This window comes from Oncorhynchus mykiss, chromosome 23 (genome assembly GCF_057628025.1).
Source record: "Oncorhynchus mykiss isolate SJ-2025 chromosome 23, ASM5762802v1, whole genome shotgun sequence".
Taxonomy (NCBI): Eukaryota; Metazoa; Chordata; class Actinopteri; order Salmoniformes; family Salmonidae; genus Oncorhynchus; species Oncorhynchus mykiss.
The window spans coordinates 39,589,871-39,608,227 of NC_143044.1; the positions used below are offsets into that span (position 1 = coordinate 39,589,871).

General features: G+C 44.9%; 1 long non-coding RNA gene and 1 pseudogene across 1 annotated transcript; one reads left to right on the plus strand and one right to left on the minus strand.

Moving 5' to 3' along the window:
- Positions 1-18,357, minus strand: part of LOC110503135 (transformation/transcription domain-associated protein-like) — a 173,307-nt pseudogene that overhangs the window by 68,805 nt on the left and 86,145 nt on the right.
- LOC149972598 (uncharacterized) lies at positions 11,714-17,137 on the plus strand. The gene is made up of 3 exons (XR_016491129.1): positions 11,714-12,163; positions 13,565-13,630; positions 13,735-17,137. It is a non-coding gene; the product is annotated as an uncharacterized LOC149972598 (long non-coding RNA).

Below are 18,357 nucleotides of genomic sequence, written 5' to 3' on the forward strand. Positions count from 1 at the left end.
CATTACAACTCTCCTTCCGTGGCTTTCAACTGCTCTTAAATGCAAGTCAAATAAAATGCATGATATTCAACCGATCACTGCCCGCACCTGCCCGCCCGTCCAGCATCACTAATCTGGACGGTTCTGACTTAGAATATGTGGACAACTATAAATACCTAGGTGTCTGGCAAGACTGTAAACTCTCCTTCCAGACTCACATTAAGCATCTCCAATCCAAAGTTTAATTTAAATCTAGAATCGACTTCCTATTTCGCAAACAAAGCCTCCTTCACTCATGCTGCCGAACTTACCCTCGTAAAACTGACTATCCTACCAATCCTTGACTTTGGCGATGTCATTTACAAATTAGCTTCCAACACTCTACTCAGCAAACTGGATGCAGTCTATCACAGTACCATCTGTTTTGTCACCAAAACCCCATATACTACCCACCCCTGCGACCTGTATGCTCTCGTTGGCTGGTCCTCGCTACATATCCGTCGCCAAACCCACTGGCTCCAGGTCATCTCTAAGTCTTTGCTAGGTATAGCTCTGCCTTATCTCAGCTCACTGGTCACCATAGCAGCACCCACCCGTAGCACGTACTTGATAGTTACCTACACAAATAGCTAGCTAGAACAAAGTGTTAATAAGATAAATACATTTAAAAAGGATTAAAAGCAATACAAATAAGTTATCCAGTAGGCATCTACTGAGGGAGCTAAGAGCTGCTCCGGTATATTTCACTGGACATCCCCAAAGCCAACATCTACTTTGACAGCCTTTCCTTCCAGTTCTCTGCTGCCAATGACTGGAACGAATTGCAAAAATAATTGAAGTTGGAGACTATATCTTATTAACCCTTACTAACTTAAAGCGTTAGCTGTCAGAGCAGCTTACCGATCGCTTCAGCTGTACACAGCCCATCTGTAAATAACCCATCCAACCAACTACCTTCCTCATCCCCATATTTGTTTTTGTTTTTCTGCTCTTTTGCACACTAGTATATCTACTTGCACATCCTCATCTGCACATACATCACTCGTGTTATCTGCTAAATTGTAATTACTTCGCCACTATTGGCCTATTTATTGCCTTACTTCATTTGCACACACTGTATACAGATTGTTCTATTGTGATATTGACTGTACGTTTGCTTATCCCATGTGTAACTCTGTTGTTGTTTTAGTCCCACTGCTTTGCTTTATCTTGACCAGGTCACAGTTGTAAATGAGAACTTGTTCTCAACTGGCCTACCTGGTTAAATAAAGGTGAAATTTAAAAAAAATCAAAACAGAAACACACCGTTTGTTACCCATAATATTAGCAGTTGCATAGCCAAATGTTGGCTAGAGCTCTGTCCTTCATAGAAGCTGCAAGGTTACCAGTAGCTGTGTCTCATATATGGTAGAAGCTGGAAGGTTACCAGTAGCTGTGCCTCATGAGGTAGAAGCTGCAAGGTTACCAGTAGCTGTGTCTCATATATGGTAGAAGCTGGAAGGTTACCAGTACCTGTGCCTCATGAGGTAGAAGCTGCAAGGTTAGCAGTAGCTGTGCCTCATGAGGTAGGAGCTGCAAGATTATCAGTAGCTGTGCCTCATGAGGTAGAAGCTGCAAGGTTATCAGTAGCTGTGCCTCATGAGGTAGAAGCTGCAAGGTTACCAGTAGCTGTGCCTCATGAGGTAGAAGCTGCAAGGTTACCAGTAGCTGTGCCTCATATGATGTAGAAGCTGCAATATTACCAGTAGCTGTGTCATATGAGGTAGAAGCTGGAAGGTTACCTGTAGCTGTGCTTCAAATGATGTAGAAGCTGGAAGGATACCTGTAGCTGTGACATATGAGGTAGAAGCTGGAAGGTTACCAGTAGCATTGCCTCATATGAGGTAGAAGCTGGAAGGTTACCAGTAGCTGTGCCTCGTGTGAGGTAGAAGCTGAAAGGTTACCTGTAGCTCAATCAATCAATCAATCAATGAAATGTATTTATAAAGCCATTTTCAGATCAGCCGATGTCACAAAGCGCTAAACAGAAACCCAGCCTAAAACCCCAAACAGCAAGCAATGCAGATGTTGAAGCACGGTGACTAGGAAAAACTCCCTAGAAAGGCTGGAACCTAGGAAGAAACCTAGAGAGGAACCAGGCTCTGAGGGGTGGACAGTCCTCTTCTGGCTGTGCCGGGTGGAAATTATAACAGTACATGGCCAAGATGTTCAAATGTTCATAGATGAGCAGCAGGGTCAAATAAAAATAATAATAATCACAATGGTTGCAGAGTGTGCAACAGGTCAGCACCACAAAAGTAAATGTCAGTTGGCTTTTCATAGCCGAGCATTCAGAGATAGAGACAGCAGGTGCGGTAGAGAGAGAGTCGAAAATAGCAATTTCGGGACATGGTAGGACATCCGGTGAACAGGTCAGGGTTCCATAGCCACAGGCAGAACAGTTGAAACTGGAGCAGCAGCATGACCAGGTGGACTGGGGACAGCAAGGAGTCATCAGGCCAGGTAGTCCTGAGGCAAGGTCCTAAGGCTCAGGTCCTCCGAGAGGGAATGGAGAGGGATTTAGAGGGAGCATACTTAAATTCACACAGGACACCGGATAAGACAGGAAAAACACTCCAGATATAACAGACTGACCCTAGCCCTCTGACACACAAACTATTGCAGCATAAATACTGGAGTCTGAAAAGGATGGGTCAGGAGACACTGTGGCCACATCCAATGATACCCCCGGACAGGACCGAACAGGCAGGATATAACCCCACCCACTTTGCCAAAGCACAGCCCCCACAACACTAGAGGGATATCTTCAAACCGCCAACTTACTACCCTGAGACAAGACTGAGTATAGCCCACAAAGATCTCCCCCACGGCACAAACCCGAGGGGGGCGCCAACCCAGACAGGAAGATCACGTCAGTGACTCAATCCACTCAAGTGACGTACCCATCCTAGCGACGGCATGGAAGAACACCAGTAAGCCAGCAACTCAGCCACCATAATAGGGTTAGAGGCAGAGAATCCCAGTGGAGAGAGGGGAACCGGCCAGGCAGAGACAGCAAAGCGGTTCGTCGCTCCAGTGCCTTTCCGATCACCTTCACACCCCTTGGCCAGACTACACACAATCATAGGACCTACTGAAGAGATGAGTTTTCAATAAAGATTTAAAAGTTGAGACAGAGTCTGCATCTCTCATATGGATAGGCAGACCATTCCATAAAAATGGAGCTCTATAGAAGAAAGCCCTGCTTCCAGCTGTTTGCTTAGAAATTCTAGGGACAATAAGGAAGCTTGCGTCTTGTGACCATAGTGTACGTGTAGGTATATACGGCAGGACCAAAATCAGAGAGATAGATAGGAGCAAGCCCATGTAATGCTTTGTAGGTTAGCAGTAAAACCTTGAAATCAGCCCTATCTTATCCATCAGTGTAGAGAGCCTAGCACTGGAGTCATATGATCACATTTTGGGGTTCTACTAAAAGTTCTAGATGCCGTGTTTAGCAATAACTGAAGTCTATTTAGTGCTTTATCCGGGTAGCCGGAAAGTAGAGCATTGTAGTTGTTTAATCTAGAAGTGACAAAAGCATGGATTAGCTTTTCTGCATCGTTTATGGACAGAAAGTTTCTGATTTTTGCAATGATATGAAGATGGAAAAAAGCTGTCCTTGAAATAGTCTTGATCTGTTTGCCAAAAGAGAGATCAGGGTCCATAGTAACACCGAGGACCTTCACAGTTTCATTTGAGATGACTGTACAACAATCAAGATTAATTGTCAGATCCAACAGAAGATCTCTTTGTTTCTTGGGACCTAGAACTAGCATTTCTGTTTTGTCCAAGTTTAAATGTAAAACATTTGCCGCCATCCACTTCCTTATGTCTGAAACACAGGCTTCTATTGATGGCAATTTTGGGGCTTCACCATGTTTCATTGAAATGTACAGCTGTGTATCGTCCTTATAGCAGTAAAAGTTAACATAATGTTTTCGAATGACATCACCAAGAGGTAAAATATATAGAGAAAACAAACAGTGGTCCTTAAACAGAACCTTGAGGAACACCGAAACTTACAGATGATATGTCAGAGGACAAACCATCCACAGAGACAAACTGATATCTTTCCAACAGATAAGATCTAAACCAGGCCAGAACTTGTCCGTGTAGACCAATTTGGGTTTCCAATCTTTCCAAAAGAATGTGGTGATCGATGGTGTCAAAAGCAGCACTAAGGTCTAGGAGCACAGATGCAGAGCCTTGGTCTGACACCATTAAAAGGAAATGTATCGCCTTCACGAGTGCAGTCTCAGTACTATGAATGGGTCAAAAACAGACTGAAGCATTTTGTATACATTGTTTGTATACGAAAGGCAGTGAGTGCGCAACAGCTTTTTCTAAAATGTTTGAGAGGAATGAAAGATTCGATATAGGCTGATAGTTTTTTATATTTTCTGGGTCAAGGTTTGACTTTTTCAAGAGAGGCTTAATTACTGCAACTTTTAGTGAGTTTGGTACACATCCGGTGGATAGGCAGCCGTTTATTATGTTCAACATAGGCTGGCAGGCTGGCTAACAGCCTGCTGCCTGGCCTGCACCCTATCTCATTGTGGAGCTGGAGGAGTTATAGCCCTGTCTATGTTCATAGATAAGATGATAGCAGCCCTCCAGCTTGGATGGAGTATGTCACTCCTCAGCAGGCCAGGCTTGGTCCTGTTTGTGGGTGAGTCCCAGAAAGAGGGCCAATTATCTACAAATTCTATCTTTTGGAAGGGACAGAAAACAGTTTTCAACCAGCGATTGAGTTGTTTAACTCTGCTGTAGAGCTCATCACTCCCCCTAACTGGAAGGGGCCAGAGACAATTACCCGATGCCGACACATCTTTCTAGCTGATTTATACGCTTAAGCTATGTTGCACTTGGTGACCTCTGACAGTAGCTGTACCTCAAAAAGCTGGAAGGTTACCAGTAGCTGTGCATCATGAGGTATAAACTGGAATATTACCAGTAGCTGTGCCTAATATAGGGATATTACTCTAGCTCATCTGTGTTTGCTTGGATCACACAAGCAGTAGTGGGGAGAACTAAGTCAGGTACTTACGTGACTTGCTCTCGTTCTGGTGTCGGCAGGCATGCAGGTAGCAGGTGAGGAAGAACACACACATGTGCAGCTGGTGCTCCTTAATGAAGATGTTCTCCAGGTCGTCATCCCACATGGCCCAGGCCTTCACTAAGACATCATGCATCTGGACCACCACCGATAACACCTTGTTAGCCTCCTCTGACCTGAAGGAGAGGGGGAGTAATGAAGAGAGTGAGAGGGAAGGGGGATATGGAGAGGAAGGAGAGGGAGATGGAGATGGAGAAGGGAGGATAGAGGAGTGGGGAGAAAGGGGGAATGGCAAGAGAAGGAGAAAGAGGGGAGGGGATATGGAGAGGAAGGAGGGAGATGGAGACGGAGAAGGGAGGATAGAGGAGTGGGGAGGAAGGGGGAATGGCAAGAGAAGGAGAAAGAGGGGAGGGGACTATGGAGAGGAAGGAGAGGGAGATGGAGACGGAGAAGGGAGGATAGAGGAGTGGGGAGGAAGGGGGAATGGCAAGAGAAGGAGAAAGAGGGGAGGGGACTATGGAGAGGAAGGAAAGGGAGATGGAGACGGAGAAGGGAGGATAGAGGAGTGGGGAGGAAGGGGGAATGGCAAGAGAAGGAGAAAGAGGGGAGGGGACTATGGAGAGGAAGGAGAGGGAGATGGAGACGGAGAAGGGAGGATAGAGGAGTGGGGAGAAAGGGGGAATGGCAAGAGAAGGAGAAAGAGGGGAGGGGACTATGGAGAGGAATGGGGAGAGGGAGAGGAAGCAAGAGAAGGAAAAATAGATCTGGGAGTATGTTGAGAGAGAGAGAAGGGGGATTCATCTTCCCCTCTTCATCTACAAGGCTCTCCTCCCACCGTTAGCACTTACTGTAGCATGACTTCTGTGAAGGACTTAATGTGGCATGACTTCTGTGAATGTCTTAATGTAGCATGACTTCTGTGCAGGTCTTAATGTATCATGACTTGTATGCCAGTGAAGGTCAGGAGCTTTTACTGTGGTAAAGTACGTCAAAGTCAGTCTCACGTTATCACAGAGAGCTGATCAATGAGCTTTAATAGCACAGTGACATTGCAGCTTAACAGCATCACAACATTTCATCAACATGTCACAAAGCAGGTTATGGCTCTGTATACTGGATCTGAGAATAAGCTTAAATGCAGAAGAGGCTACAGCTTAGAGAGAAACCAATACAGATAAACTTGGGAATCCTTGAGGATTCCTTATCCTGCTTCCAAAATCTAGAACTCACAGCTCAAGTGTTCCTTTTATAGGTTAAACATTAAGCAGACACACACATAAAGAGACACCTACGTTTGACTGTTGTGCTATGCAGACTGTGAAAAATATGTTCAACCATCAGTCACTTTCGAAGCATCCTCCTCCCCTGTAAGCCATAAACCAAAATAATTGTACACCCCATTTGGGACGTGATTAAGGAATAATGGGAAGGCACCCCATAAAAAATAAACATGTCCCTCAGTCAAAATAAAGCCACTTGTCTGTCAACAGAACAAAAGCTCAACAGGGCTTAGTCAAACAACCCCATCATTTTGGGAGAAGTTTCACACATCAAACCGTGAGGAGTAAACACACCTAGTGTAAAATGGCTCCCAGGCCAATCAATTATAATGTGTTATTATAAAAACCTATTTGGCATTGAGATAAAGGAACGTGGAGGCTGATTGCTGTGGGAGTCTGAGCCAGGCCCCTACAGTCACATTGGCCGTGTTAAAGCACATAAACAGTTTCTCCTCAGCGGGAGCAGAGCGGGTAGAGGGGGGGCGAGGAGAGGAGCGGGAGAAGAGGGGAGCGGAGAGAGGCGAGAGGAGAGAGGCGCTAGAGAGGAGAGTGAAGAGAGGGAATGGGATGAGGGGAGAGGGGAGCGGGCTGAGGAGGGAGTAGAGTGGAGCGGGGAGAAACGCCCAGCCATGTGTCAAGTCACACACACACACCACCTAACTTTATGCCCCAAACCTCTTCCCCAGGTCTGAACCATGCTGTTCATACTCCCGCAGAGTGAGAGTGTGTTGTGGTGTGTGTGTGTGTGTGTGTGTGTGTGTGTGTGTGTGTGTGTGTGTGTTCTTAATGACTGCATTAGGGCCCTACTGCTGAGGCTAGGCTAATTTCTGCTGATTCCAGTAAATTGCCAGTGAGTTAATTATTCGGGCGCAGATATTTAATAGCCATCCCCAAATTGTCTTTCACCCTGTGGGGCACCACCATCATGTCAGGGCTGATGAGATGAGTTGGTGCTGAGAGGTGAGGGGGAAGCAGTGGGTGTGTGTGCGTGAAAGAGAGATTGGAGTAGGGTACAGAGGGTTGTGTGTGTGCTACATGTTTTTTTGTGTATGTGTGATTCTGTCTGTCTGTCTGTCTGCCTGTCTGTCTGTCTGCCTGTCTGCCTGTCTGCTCTAAAGACACCCTGTAGACACAGGCGCGTGTTGATGACACGGTTAGAAATAAGTGTCTGAGATTATGAATGGAGCCGATAACCAAGTCAACCTGAAGAGTGAGCCTGTCACCAAGTCAACACGAAGAGTGAGCCTGTCCCCAAGTCAACCCAAAGAGTGAGCCTGTCACCAAGTCAACCCGAAGCGTGAGCCTGTCACCAAGTCAACCCGAAGAGTGAGCCTGTCACCAAATCAACCCGAAGAGTGAGCCTGTCACCAAGTCAACCTGAAGAGTGAGCCTGTCACCAAGTCAACCTGAAGAGTGAGCCTGTCACCAAGTCAACCTGAAGAGTGAGCCTGTCACCAAGTCAACCTGAAGAGTGAGCCTGTCCCCAAGTCAACCTGAAGAGTGAGCCTGTCCCCCAAGTCAACCTGAAGAGTGAGCCTGTCCCCAAGTTAACCTGAAGAGTGAGCCTGTCCCCCAAGTCAACCCGAAGAGTGAGCCTGTCCCCAAGTCAACCCGAAGAGTGAGCCTGTCACCAAGTCAACCTGAAGAGTGAGCCTGTCACCAAGTCAACCTGAAGAGTGAGCCTGTCACCAAGTCAACCTGAAGAGTGAGCCTGTCACCAAGTCAACCTGAAGAGTGAGCCTGTCACCAAGTCAACCTGAAGAGTGAGCCTGTCCCCCAAGTCAACCTGAAGAGTGAGCCTGTCCCCAAGTCAACCTGAAGAGTGAGCCTGTCCCCCAAGTCAACCCGAAGAGTGAGCCTGTCCCCAAGTCAACCCGAAGAGTGAGCCTGTCACCAAGTCAACCTGAAGAGTGAGCCTGTCCCCAAGTCAACCTGAAGAGTGAGCCTGTCCCCAAGTCAACCTGAAGAGTGAGCCTGTCCCCAAGTCAACCTGAAGAGTGAGCCTGTCCCCAAGTCAACCCAAAGAGTGAGCCTGTCACCAAGTCAACCTTAAGAGTGAGCCTGTCACCAAGTCAACCCGAAGCGTGAGCCTGTCACCAAGTCAACCCGAAGAGTGAGCCTGTCACCAAGTCAACCCGAAGAGTGAGCCTGTCACCAAGTCAACACGAAGAGTGAGCCTGTCACCAAGTCAACCCGAAGAGTGAGCCTGTCACCAAGTCAACCTGAAGAGTGAGCCTGTCACCAAGTCAACCTGAAGAGTGAGCCTGTCACCAAGTCAACCTGAAGAGTGAGCCAGTCCCCAAGTCAACCTGAAGAGTGAGCCTGTCCCCAAGTCAACCTGAAGAGTGAGCCTGTCCCCAAGTCAACCTGAAGAGTGAGCCTGTCACCAAGTCAACCTGAAGAGTGAGCCTGTCACCAAGTCAACCTGAAGAGTGAGCCTGTCACCAAGTCAACCTGAAGAGTGAGCCTGTCACCAAGTCAACCTGAAGAGTGAGCCTGTCACCAAGTCAACCTGAAGAGTGAGCCTGTCACCAAGTCAACCTGAAGAGTGAGCCTGTCCCCCAAGTCAACCTGAAGAGTGAGCCTGTCCCCAAGTCAACCTGAAGAGTGAGGCTGTCCCCCAAGTCAACCCGAAGAGTGAGCCTGTCCCCAAGTCAACCCGAAGAGTGAGCCTGTCACCAAGTCAACCTGAAGAGTGAGCCTGTCCCCAAGTCAACCTGAAGAGTGAGCCTGTCCCCAAGTCAACCTGAAGAGTGAGCCTGTCCCCAAGTCAACCTGAAGAGTGAGCCTGTCCCCAAGTCAACCTGAAGAGTGAGCCTGTCCCCAAGTCAACCCAAAGAGTGAGCCTGTCACCAAGTCAACCTTAAGAGTGAGCCTGTCACCAAGTCAACCCGAAGCGTGAGCCTGTCACCAAGTCAACCCGAAGAGTGAGCCTGTCACCAAGTCAACCCGAAGAGTGAGCCTGTCACCAAGTCAACACGAAGAGTGAGCCTGTCACCAAGTCAACCCGAAGAGTGAGCCTGTCACCAAGTCAACCTGAAGAGTGAGCCTGTCACCAAGTCAACCTGAAGAGTGAGCCTGTCACCAAGTCAACCTGAAGAGTGAGCCTGTCCCCAAGTCAACCTGAAGAGTGAGCCTGTCCCCAAGTCAACCTGAAGAGTGAGCCTGTCCCCAAGTCAACCTGAAAAGTGAGCCTGTCCCCAAGTCAACCTGAAGAGTGAGCCTGTCCCCAAGTCAACCTGAAGAGTGAGCCTGTCCCCAAGTCAACCCGAAGAGTGAGCCTGTCACCAAGTCAACCCAAAGAGTGAGCCTGTCACCAAGTCAACACGAAGAGTGAGCCTGTCACCAAGTCAACACGAAGAGTGAGCCTGTCACCAAGTCAACCCGAAGAGTGAGCCTGTCACCAAGTCAACCCGAAGAGTGAGCCTGTCCCCAAGTCAACCTGAAGAGTGAGCCTGTCACCAAGTCAACCTGAAGAGTGAGCCTGTCACCAAGTCAACCTGAAGAGTGAGCCTGTCCCCAAGTCAACCTGAAGAGTGAGCCTGTCCCCAAGTCAACCTGAAGAGTGAGCCTGTCCCCAAGTCAACCTGAAAAGTGAGCCTGTCCCCAAGTCAACCTGAAGAGTGAGCCTGTCCCCAAGTCAACCTGAAGAGTGAGCCTGTCCCCAAGTCAACCCGAAGAGTGAGCCTGTCACCAAGTCAACCCAAAGAGTGAGCCTGTCACCAAGTCAACACGAAGAGTGAGCCTGTCACCAAGTCAACACGAAGAGTGAGCCTGTCACCAAGTCAACCCGAAGAGTGAGCCTGTCCCCAAGTCAACCTGAAGAGTGAGCCTGTCCCCAAGTCAACCTGAAGAGTGAGCCTGTCCCCAAGTCAACCTGAAGAGTGAGCCTGTCCCCAAGTCAACCTGAAGAGTGAGCCTGTCCCCAAGTCAACCCGAAGAGTGAGCCTGTCACCAAGTCAACCCAAAGAGTGAGCCTGTCCCTAAGTCAACCCGAAAAGTGAGCCTGTCACCAAGTCAACACGAAGAGTGAGCCTGTCACTAAGTCAACCCGAAGAGTGAGCCTATCACCAAGTCAACCCGAAGAGTGAGCCTGTCACCAAGTCAACCCGAAGAGTGAGCCTGTCACCAAGTCAACCCGAAGAGTGAGCCTGTCACCAAGTCAACCCGAAGAGTGAGCCTGTCACCAAGTCAACCCGAAGAGTGAGCCTGTCACCAAGTCAACCCGAAGAGTGAGCCTGTCACCAAGTCAACCCGAAGAGTGAGCCTGTCCCCAAGTCAACCCGAAGAGTGAGCCTGTCCCCAAGTCAACCCGAAGAGTGAGCCTGTCCCCAAGTCAACCCGAAGAGTGAGCCTGTCCCCAAGTCAACCCGAAGAGTGGGCCTGTCACCAAGTCAACACGAAGAGTGAGCCTGTCACCAAGTCAACCCGAAGAGTGAGCCTGTCCCCAAGTCAACCCGAAGAGTGAGCCTGTCACCAAGTCAACCTGAAGAGTGAGCCTGTCACCAAGTCAACCCGAAGAGTGAGCCTGTCCCAAAGTCAACCTGAAGAGTGAGCCTGTCCCCAAGTCAACCTGAAGAGTGAGCCTGTCACCAAGTCAACCTGAAGAGTGAGCCTGTCACCAAGCCAACCTGAAGAGTGAGCCTGTCACCAAGGCAACATGAAGAGTGAGCATGTCACCAAGTCAACCCGAAGAGTGAGTATAGATGAGCACACACTTGTTGATCTGGGCCAGGAACATGCCTTTGCGAGCTTATAACTCAGCTGTCGTCCCTTTGGTGAAGTACTTCAGGTTGGAGGTGGAGATGAAAACAACTGTTCACCAAAGATATTCAGCCTCTATTTAGAAAGGGGATATAATACAGGAGGTTGGTGGCACCTTAATTGGTTAGGACGGGCTCATGGTAATGACTGAGTGGAATCAGTGAAATAGTATTAAATACATCAAACACAGGAAAATATTTGTAGATATACTGTAGGCCTGCTGTGAGCGATATGAGTCTCACTAGCTTTGAGTAATGTGCTGTTAAAAGTGTAGGTCTTATTTCTTTCTTTTTATTTGATCTTTTCTTGTACTACATTAAAACCTGTTAGGGATAGGGGGCAGCATTTTCACTTTGGATGAATTGCGTGCCCATAGTGAACTGCATCCTACTCTGTCCTAGATGCTAATATATGCATATTAGTATTACTATTGGATAGAAAACACTCTGAAGTTTCTAAAACTGTTTGAATTATGTCTGTGAGTAGAACAGAACTCATAGGGCAGGAAAACTTCCAAACAGTAAGTGGAAATTCTAGGGCTGGTCGAATTTCAAGTCAACGCCTATCCACATCCAAAGATATGGATCTGTTCGCATTTCCTACGCCTTCCACTAGATGTCAACAGTCAGTAGAACGTGGAATGAAGCCTCTAGTGTGATGCATGACCGGATGGGAGGAGAATGAGTCAGTGGACTGTCAGAATGCCAGTTCCTGGTAGCGCAAATTACTGTTGATCTCGCCTGCGTTCCATGACTCAGTAGACAAAAACGAATGCTCTGGTTGGAACGTTATTGGATATATATGAAAATAACATCCTAAAGATTTATTCTCTACTTAGTTTGACCAGTTTATTCGACCTGGAATATAACTTTTTGAAGTTTTCGTCCGAGTTCGCCTGGACCAGCGCCAGCTTTTGGACTTGTGAGCTAAACCTGCTAGCAAAAGCAGCTAATTGGACACTAGTAATGGACATTATGGAACAAAACAACGATTCATTGTGGAACTAGGACTCCTTGCACTGCATTCTGATGAAAGATCAAAGGTAAGGGAATATTTATGATGTAATTTCGTATTTCTGTTGACTCCAACATGGATTAGTGATTCATTTTATCTCTAATTCTGCTTTTGTGACTATCTTTGGCTGGGAAAAATGGCTGTGTTTTTTTGGATTTGGTGGTGATCTAACATAAATATATGTTGTGTTTTCGCTGTAAAACATTTTAAAAATCGGACACAATGGGTAGATTAACAATATGTTTATCTTTCATTTGCTGTATTGGACTTGTCAATGTGTGAAAGTTAAATATTTCCCAAAAATATTTTTGAATATCCCGCGCTGCCTTTTCAGCGGAATGTTGGGGGGGGGGGGAGTAAGGAACTTCACTGTTGGCCCTGGAGGCCTTTTCAAAACCTGTTTTCACAAGGGCTATTAGCAGAACAATAGTCACAATGTGGTCCCAAAAGCACCTCTCTCACATAGGGTCCAGCATATCTAATGATAATGATCGGGCTCGGGCCGATTCCGTTGTGAGTTATCTGGCCCAAATGTATTACTTGGGGCTCGGGCCGATTCCGGTGAGAGTTATCTGGCCCAAATGTATTACTCGAGGCTCGGACAGATTGTAGCTACTCTCTGGCAGATTACACGGGCTAATTTATATAATTAGCATTTCATTATTTATTTATTTTTCCATATTTTCTCATTGTTTCTGTGATCAAAAAAGAACATTTAAATTTAAATTCAATTCTTTAAGAGTCCTGTTTAAGTAGTATTTCAGTATTTGAATACTTTGTGCAAGGCAATTTACCAGCATTAAACACTTTGTGGATGGGCCTCCCGAGTGGCACAGATGCTGGTTCAATACCCGTGCTGACCGGGAGACCCATGAGGTAATGCACAATTGGCCCGGCGACGTCTGGGTTGGGGGAGCGTTTGGCCGGCCAGGTGGTGGGCTTTTGGTTTCTTCTGCAAAGGTTTCTAGGATGTGCTATCAGCAGGACAATAGACTTTTTCCTTTTTTTCAGATTACAACTCCTCACTTTCGGTTATTTGAAAATGAAATAATTTCCAAAAATATCGTTATTTTTTAAACAAGGACTTGAAAATGAGATCGGGAACTCTGCAAACAACGTTTGCTGTCCGAGAGTGAGAATGGTAAATTACTGTAATTAGTACATTTGTTCAATACATTGGAATACAAAATTAGCCATCCGTCCACCCATTATGGGCTATTAGCAGGACAATAGATGCTTGCCAAGAAGGAGGGTAGGGGGAGAATTGTAGCGTTACGGATGAATGTTTACAGTTGATGCCAAACAAGTTTGATCAGGTTTAAATCAGCAGGCCTACATGTAGAGGTGAAATAACTATTTTTGATATACTGTAGGAATACCATAAGTGTTGTAGGTCGTTAATATATTTATTTTGGTGTTACCGTTCCAGGGTTAGGACTGTAACCACCAGAGGACTTGAAGATGAGCCGGTGCTGAGAGGATCACCAAAACAAAAGTTATTTTAGTTTCTGTGCATTTTCCTTCAAAAAATAATATACAGCCCATCAATGTGTAGGCATGCTGTGTAATTAAATTGATAATGTGAATGTGTTTTTGCAGAGCATACAAATTTGCCGACAACCATCCGTGGAGATCAGTGGACAAAGGGCTGGACAACGGGTCGCACCAAAAAAAAGCATGGTTCCACAGAAAACCAACCGGGGTGGATCCTGAGGCAAATGTGGCTTCTTCATCAACGTCTTTATGCAAGAGGCATCCCTAGTTCGGCGCCAGGCTGTATCACATCTGGCAGGGATTGGGAGTCCCATAGGGCGACACACAATCAGCCCAGCGTCATCTGGGTTTAGCCGGTGCAGGCAGTGATTGTAATTAAGAATTTGTTCATAACTGATGTGCCTAGTTAAATAAAGGTTAAATTTATTTTTGCAATTTTGTAATGTGTTTTGTTTAGTAAATTATTTTGTAAATATGAATTCACATGTGTGTTGCCACTAAATAACAACTAACTATTTAAATCAATATTGTCAATATATGTATTATAATTTATTTTTTTATGATAATGGAAGGATGGTGAACAGGGAGTTAAAAAAAGGAACCCAAAAAGGTTCTTTGAGGAACCATTATGAGGAATGCTTCGAATAATATTTTTCAAGGGTTCCCCCACAGTTTCAGACTTGTCCGAGATGCTGGCCTTCTAGGAAGAGTTCCTCTGTCCAGTGTCTGTGTTTTTTTGCCCATCTTAATCTTTCCTTTTTATTGGCCAGTCTGAGAAATGGCTTTTTCTTTGCAACTCTGCCTATTTCGATCTTGCAACCTTTCGGTTACTAGTCCAACGCTCTAACCACTAGGCTACCTGCCGCCCCAAGAAGGCCAGCATGCCAGAGACGCCTCTTCACTTTTGACGTTGAGACTGGTGTTTTGCGGGTACTATTTAATGATGCTGCCAGTTGAGGACTTGTGAGGCGTCCGTTTCTCAAACTAGAGACTCTAATGTACTTGTCCTCTTTCTCAGTTGTGCACCGGGGCCTCCCACTCCTCTTTCTATTCTGGTGAGAGCCATTCTGCGCTATTCTGTGAAGGGAGTAGTACACAGCTTGAATGAGGTCTTCAGTTTCTTGGCAATTTCGCATGGAATAGCCTTAATTTCCCCCGAACAAGAATAGACTGACGAGTTTCAGAAGAAAGTTCTCTGTTTCTGGCCATTTTGAGCCTGTAATCGAACCCACAAATGCTGATGCTCCAGATACTCAACTAGTCTAAGGAAGGCCAGTTTTATTGCTTCTTTAACTTCTTATGGCTTGGGGGCAATATTTCGACGTCTGGATAAGAAGCGTGCACAAAGCAAACTGCCTGTTACTCAGGCCCAGAAGCTAGGATATGCATATTGGTAGATTTGGATAGAAAACACTCTAAAGTTTCCAAAACTGTTAAAATAATGTCTGAGTATAACAGAACTAATATGGCAGAGGAAAATCCATCCGGGAAGTGGAATGTCCAATTGAATGTCTATACAGTGTCTAATGGGTTAGGACCCAGATTGCAGTTCCACTAGATGTCATCAGTCTTTAGACATTGTTTCAGGCTTGTTTTCTGAAAAATTAAGAAGAATGAGACCTTTTTGTCAGTGGACTGAGGAAGAATGCAGAGCTGGTTAGCGCACATGACCGATTCCTTTCTATTAAATACGCTATTGTCCGGTTGAAATATTATCGATTATTTCGACAATTGACAACCTGAGGATTAATTATAACCATCATTTGACATGTTTCGACAAACTTTACCGGTACTATTAGGATGTATTCGTCTGCATGTTTTGACTGCCTTGGAGCCAGTGGATTACTGAACAAAACGCGCCAACAAAACAGAGTTTTTGGGATTAAAAGAGGGACTTTATCGAGCAAAACGAACATCTATTGTGTAGCTGGGACTCTTGTGACTGCAACCATATGAAGATCTTCAAAGTTAAGTGATTAATTTTATTGCTATTTCTGACTTTTGTAATTCCTTTACTTGGTTGTAAATTTATTTTATTTTTTTCCTTTACTTACATTTACTTTTTTTTTTTTTTTAATGACGGCCTAGGAACAGTGTGTTAACTAGGGAGGCAGAACGACAGATTTTTACCTTGTCAGCTCGGGGATAAATCTTGTGACCTTTCGGTTACAAGTCCAACGCTCTAACCACTAGGCTACCTGCCGCCCCAAGTTTATAATTTTAAAAGGCTAATTGATCATTAGAAAACACCTTTGCAATTATGTTAGCACAGTTAAAAACTGTTGTTCTGATTAACCTTTCTGGCGCAGGCGTTCCGCTAGCGACCCACCTCGACAACATCCTGTGAAATTGCAGAGTGCCAAATTCAAAATACAGAAATAGTAATCATAAACATTCATAAAAAATACAAGTGTTATACATCGGCTTAAAGGTTAACTTCTTGTTAATCCAGCCGCTTTATCAGATTTCAAAAAGGCTTTACGGCGAAAGAATACCATGCAATTATCTGAGGACAGCGACCCGCTTACGAGATGCTAGAATATGCATTTACTTGACAGCTTAGGATAGAAAACTCTAAAGTTTCCAAAACTGTAAAATATTGTCTGTGAGTATAACAGAACTGATATTGCAGGCGAAAGCCTGGGAAAAATCCAATCAGGAAGTGACTCTTATTTTGAAACCTCTGTGTTCCTATGCATCCCTATTGACCATTGAAAGGGATATCAACCAGATTCCTTTTTCTATGGGTTCCCTAAGGTGTCTACAGCCTTTAGACGTAGTTTCAGGCCTTTATTTTAAAGAATGAGCGTGAATGACCACATTACGTAATTGGTCAGGTGGGGGCTCTCAGAGTGATTCTTGCGCAAAAGAGAGAGGCAGCCATTGTTCCTCCCGGTCCTAGTGAAAAGCCAACTATCCCGGTTGATATATTATCGAATAGATATTTGAAAAACACCTTGAGGATTGATTATCAAAAACGTTTCCCATGTTTCTGTCGACATTATGGATATAATTTGGAATTTTTGTCTGCGTTGTCGTGACCTCTATTTCCGGTGGATTCCTGGGCATAACGCACCAAACTAACGGAGGTATTTGGATATAAAAATATCTTTATGGAACAAAAGGAACATTTGCTGTCTAACTGGGAGTCTCGTGAGTGAAAACATCCAAAGATCATCAAAGGTAAACGGTTAATTTGACTGCTTTTCTGATTTTCGTGACCAAGCTTCCTGATGCTAAGTGGAAATAATGCTATGCTAGGCTATCGATAAACTTACACATACGCTTGTATTGCTTTCGCTGTAAAGCATAATTTCAAAATCTGAGACGACAGGGTGATTAACAAAAGGCTAAGCTGTGTTTCAAAATATTTCACTTGTGATTTCATGAATATGAATATTTTCTAGTAATATTTTTTGACTGTTGCTCTATGCTATTCAGCGGTTGCTTATGACAATTCTCCCGGAACCGGGAGGGGTAGTCGCTAAGAGTTAAATAAAGAAGAAATAAAAACAATTAGCTAACACATTATGCGATTGGAAAACAGGAGTAATGGTTGTTGATAATGGGCCTCTGTACACCTACATAGATATTCCATAAAAAAATCAGTCGATTCCAGCTACAATAGTCACTTACAATATCTACACTGTATTTCTGATCAATTTGATGTTATATTAATGGACAAAAAAAATGTCCTTCTCTTTCAAAAACAGGTGTGACGTAGAAGTCCGTCACTGGCCGCGGGCAGCATTTGGTTCTATAACGCACACACATATTCATCACTCCTCCCTGCGCCATTATACCATAAGTTAACAATGTGGGTCGACACACAAATTAACTTCTGTCTTGGTGCAGGCATTTCACACTTGTCAATGTTCATATTTGAGAGATACAATAATTTTTATACTTATCAATGTTGTGGATGAGCGCATTGTTTGTTTGTTTGTTCTGTTCCTCTCGCTCCATCTCTGTAGCTTCCGGGTATGCTGGAAAAGGACCCAAGCTAAGGGAATTGGGTTGGCTTTATAGTGCCTGTCCCAAATGGCTCATTAATGCATATGGGCATATTGAAAGATATTGTCAGTAGTGATGTAATGTTGTAAATGTTATGTTGTGATATTGTTTAAAACCGTGTTGCAATGTATATCCTTTAGTATGTTTAGTTCATGGAAAATGTAGGTTTGTATTGTTAATTGATTAATTAATTAGGGTTAATTGTTCTGAGGGGAGGGGCTAGCCCTACAAAAGGAGCCTCTCTCCAGTCTCTAAGGAGGCATTTTTTGGATTGAGCTGTGGATGGGGCAGCATTGTTTCTAAGCTGTCCCATAAGGTAGACGTTGATGGCAGTACTGTTGTTTTTTGTTCCGGAATCACTTGTAAATAAACACCTTTGCACAGAAGAACTTTTGCGGCTCCGCCATCTTTTTATTTTGATAGAGGTTGGGTTGTCCAGTTTGGCCTTCTGGCCTACTCTACGTGACACAGGGAAGTGACAACTTTTGAACGGTAGTGTATATAAATATATACTGTACAGTTGAAGTTGAAAGTTTAGATATACCTTAGCCGACTACATTTAAACTCAGTTTTCCACAATTCCTGACATTTAATCCAAGTAAAAATGTGCTGTTTTAGGACAGTTAGGATCACCATTTTATGTTAAGAATGTGAAATGTCAGAATAATAGTAGAGAGAATTAATTATTTCAGCTTTTATTTCTTTCAGTACATT